This window comes from Perca fluviatilis, chromosome 15, assembly GCF_010015445.1.
Source record: "Perca fluviatilis chromosome 15, GENO_Pfluv_1.0, whole genome shotgun sequence".
NCBI lineage: Eukaryota > Metazoa > Chordata > Actinopteri > Perciformes > Percidae > Perca > Perca fluviatilis.
In genome coordinates this window covers 36540983-36545640 of record NC_053126.1, presented here as the reverse complement: position 1 = coordinate 36545640, position 4658 = coordinate 36540983, and the positions used below count along the sequence as shown (strand labels likewise).

The 4658-nt window shown below is 38.0% G+C and overlaps 1 long non-coding RNA gene across 1 annotated transcript; it reads right to left on the bottom strand.

Annotated features, from left to right (window-relative positions):
- Positions 1-1703: 1703 nt before the first annotated feature.
- On the bottom strand, positions 1704-2301 carry LOC120574819. The gene is made up of 3 exons (XR_005641911.1): positions 2229-2301; positions 1837-1914; positions 1704-1752 (listed from the first exon to the last, which is right to left on the bottom strand). It is a non-coding gene; the product is annotated as an uncharacterized LOC120574819 (long non-coding RNA).
- Positions 2302-4658: the final 2357 nt, after the last annotated feature.

Sequence of the window (4658 nt, the reverse complement as noted above, 5' to 3'; positions counted from 1 at the left end):
GAGCGATCTGCCGCCGCTTATTGTGTGTGTGTGTGTATGTATGTATGTATGTATGTATGTATGTATGTATGTATGTATATATATATATATACACACACACACACATATTTATTTATATTTAATATTTATAGAATGCAGTTTATCAAGAATAATTATTGATCAAACCAGACAAATTTCCATTTGGCGTTTTAATTCCACATTTCAAAGTACAGTAACTGTCATTGAAACAAGACGTGTCAGATCACTGAAATACACACACACACACACACACATTATATATTTATACATACTGAGGTAAAAACAGTAGTAGAACAGACCATTATAACTGCAATGTTGACTTGTGACACAAGGATTTACAAGTTCTATTTAACAATAGAATAAAAGTTAAGCACTGTGACGGAACGAAAAGCAAATGCTAAAAACAGAGTAAGTAGAATATTTGGTGAAATAGGATTTCCAAGCTATTTTTAATAGAATAAAAGTTAAACACTGATGGAATTAAAGTAGAATTTTGGTACTAGTTAATGTGCAATTATCAAGTAACAGGTATGAAATAGGATTTACAAACTATAATACCATTGTTAAGCACCGATGGAATGAAATAAACCAATACTAAAGTCACGTTAAGTAGAATATTTGGTACCAGAACAGATAATGTGCAGATATCAATTATTAGAGGTATAATCTAGGATTTACAAGCTATATTTATAAATAGAATAGTTAAGCACTGTAACAATGAAATAAGCAGCAAGTTGTATAGGAAGTAATTGAGATCTTTGGTATCAAAGAATGTGCAGGATACCAGGTAATATACATTTTGACATTAAATTTACACATGACAACAAGTGGGAACAAACACAATTAACAGCAGGAAATCTGGCTGAAAACGACAACCAATCAGAGCGGGGCAGGTGTGAGTTGTGGGGTGGTCTGCGTGGGGGTAGTGGGCTAAGAATTGCAGGACAGTTTAAGTAATGATAATCAGTCTTTCAAGCCTGACTAAGGGATCTCTCAGAATGCCGGCAGCGCAAAATGGGCATATCTTCAGTGATCCCGCCTCGTGCGCCGTAAAAAAAGGACAAACAACCTCACCATCCCATATCCACCACGGCGCTGCCCCTCAAGGCAGGGTCATGGGGAATTAAAAAAGAAAAAAAAAAAAAAAAATAATAATTTCCACAGTGAATAGTGTGGATTGGGTGAGTGTAGTCGGCACACTTCTGGCTTCTTGATATTACCGACTGCAGGATAAAGAAAGTGTTCCAGTTGTCAGTGATGCGGGGGTGTCAGTAGTCAGCCTAGGTTTAAGGGTCGGCTGTGGGTCCCTTAGCTGCGGCGGCACTTTCCGCCTTCACAGTCAGATGCTCCTTTCAGGTAACGCACGTACGTAACTCCTGGACCGCCTCATCAGTGGCTCTCCAACAGACACATTAGCACTGAAATGTTGCTGCATAGTGTCCATTTTGTTGTCCATGCTACGCACAACATCGCCAAACTCTCCAAGACGTCGCAGCATTAGGATCTGATCTGCACCTACAGGGGTTCCCAGAATAAAAGAATAAAGTAGTCAGTCCTGGTCCCTCAACTACTTAACTATGACATTTATATCTAGGTCTACTTCATGTACAGGTGGCCCCAGTGGGAATTAAACCAACAACCACAGGTGTTTGCAAGTTGTACCTGATTGCCAAGTGCAAGCAAATGTCCCAACTTGCTTCACCTGCTCTTGAAGTGAGCCGCTGTCATCCGTAGCTACAAAATGAAAGGCATATGGTAATTTTGAACCTACATTACAGACAAAAAAAGTAAAATTTAAGAAAGAATGCATGTTCTCACCTGCTCGTGCATTGCTTTCCCTCATGGTGTGGTTCTCCTCCCTCAGAGCTAGGTTTTCATTCTGGAGTCTCTGGAAATCTACATAAAATAAATAAATAAATACCATATTTCCTGGAAAAAAAAAGACAGAACTTTCCATATCTAAGAGGGACATTTTTAATCTTTTACAAAGTTTAGCAGTAGAGATAACACACATCAGGTACTGATAAGAGAAATAAGGGTTAAAAGCAAAATTAAAGAAAAGATACATGTACACTATATTATGTCTGGTATGACCGCTTCATCTCATTAGACACCATTGCTTATTAAGTGCACTCACATCTTTGTGTGTAAAAAAAAAAGAGTTTTAAATCAGCATCAAATTCCATATGAACCAAGATAATTAAACTCACATAGCCAATGTCTGATCCATCATTCAGGGAATGTCTGAACCAATGATAGCACCAGGGCCTCTTTTATGTTTGTGGATGGCCTGTAAATGTAAAAAAAACACTTTCAGTAAATAAACAAACAAGTGACATTACAGATTTAAATTTCCAGATATTTAAATATTTCCAGAAGTAAGATAATCTGAAAATATCAGAGACATTGAATTTCAAGGAACAAGTATCTTTATGGGTTATGTGGATATGCATACCCCACTGTCGAAGAAGTTGTGACTTTCACAAAATCTTCCACCGACACATTCAAGCCCCATTAAAGAGCAATGTGCAGGTTGGACACCCCTATACAGCATAGTGTATATTAATGATAAACAACTATATTTTCAAAACTGGAGGAATATATAACCGCCATAAACGATATTTTGAGATAAAATTGTAATAAAATAACTTCCGCATCTATCTATCACTGACCGAAGTAACGTAACGCGAGTGAGTCTGGTCAAGTTCATGCTCAAATTACAATGGACGTGGATGAAGAAACCGAGCTCTCCAACGTTGGCGAGCATGCTTATGATGGCCCACAGGCCTATAATTATGAGCCTCCTAGGCGAGATAGAGGTCAGGGGGAGATCAGAGGGAGGAACAATGGGCAGAAGAGAGAAGTAGAGTTGCGAACCAGTGGCGAATAGGGCAAGTGACTTGGTGAGTTACTGTGTAGTATGGTGGCTAACTCTGGTTCATCTAGGCTAGTACATTGGTGTTATACAATAAATCTGCTTTAGCAAACATACTTTTGACCTTGTTTTAGATTAAACATACATGTAGATTGTCTTAATTTAAGCCAGCAACTGGCTGACGCTCCATCCCGGCTTTGATGCCTGCTGCTTCAACCCGTTCTCGCTGCAGGTAGCATACCTCAACTTCAGGCAGGAGTATGGCCCTCTCCAAGCCAACAGACCACAGTATGTTTAGATGAGACTAATTTATAACACTATTATATTATTATACACTTCTATTATAGTGGTCAGTTTTCTACACAAATAAACTGTATCAAAATAATTAATGTACATACTGTAACTACTTATATATAGCCATATTCTACTGCACTTCATACTATTCCTCCTGCACATACAGTACACTTATTCTTACGTTACCGTTTCTGCACTACAATGATACTGTTACCACAATGCACATATCCGTCTATGTGGTTCATACTGAATATCCATATTTATTCCGTTTTTCTTAGAATATATTCTGTTAATACCCTGCACATATCTATATTCTTACTATGTTACTCCTACTACATTGCACATATCTGTACATGTTGTTCATTACTTACTTATACATATCTGGTTGGACGCAAACTGCATTTTGTTGTCTTTATACTTGTACTCTGCACAATGACAATAAAGTATAATCTAATCTAATGTGCATTATTGATTGACAGAGGAAGTATATTTTGTTTTCACAAAATGAACACAATCACAAAGTGTCTTGTTGTATAAAATGTATTCATAATTTCATTGATAGTAACTAGGAGTGTTGGGCAAGTTACTTCCAAAATGTAGTTCATTATAGATTACTAGTAATTGTCATTTCAGAGTAATTAGTTATATTACAGTCTCTGAATTGTAATGCTTTACACTACTTTTGCATTACTTTAGTTTGACTTGGCAGGTAGCTTGTGAATTTCACCAAAAGTCTCATCTTTATCAACTTTAATACATCATAACAAGAGTTCTCTCAAGACACTTTACAAATAGAGTAGGTATAATTTACACTATAATTTGGAGATTTTACACTATAATTTACAGGGACCCAACAATTCTAGTAATTCCCCCAAGAGCAAGCATTCAGTGTGACAGTAGCGAGGAAAACCTCCCTCTCAGGAAGAAACCTGGGACAGACCCAGGCTCTTGGTATGCGGTGTCTGACGGTGTCGGTTGGGGGTGTGATGAACAGTGGCAATAATAGTCACAATAAAGATAATTAAACTACGAGTATAAATAGTAGTTGCAGTAGTTCATGGTGTAGCAGGGCGTTACAGGACGTAGCAGGGAACTGCACGGCGTAGCAGGACCACGGTGACAGCTGCAGCCATGATTTAGGGGCCACCAGTAGTTACATACTGCATCAAAAATGGCGGGACGGAAGTGGGCGTGTCCAAAGTCGAAAAAACGTTATATCCGGAATATGTAAATCAGAAACCGGAAATCAGAATACCGATATGTTCTGAAAATGTAAATAGTGGCCGGAAGAGGTGTGTGTCCATGAAATCGGAAACAGGGGTTTGGGGTTAAAAACTAGTTAAACTTGGGTGTGTCTTTGTTGGAGCAGAGATTTACTTGAACAACTCTTGGTTGTAGTATAACTAATGTGATAAAGGGAAAGTTGGAAACATGAGTGCAAAGTTTTTGGGAGTCCTAGCATTAGTTTTCA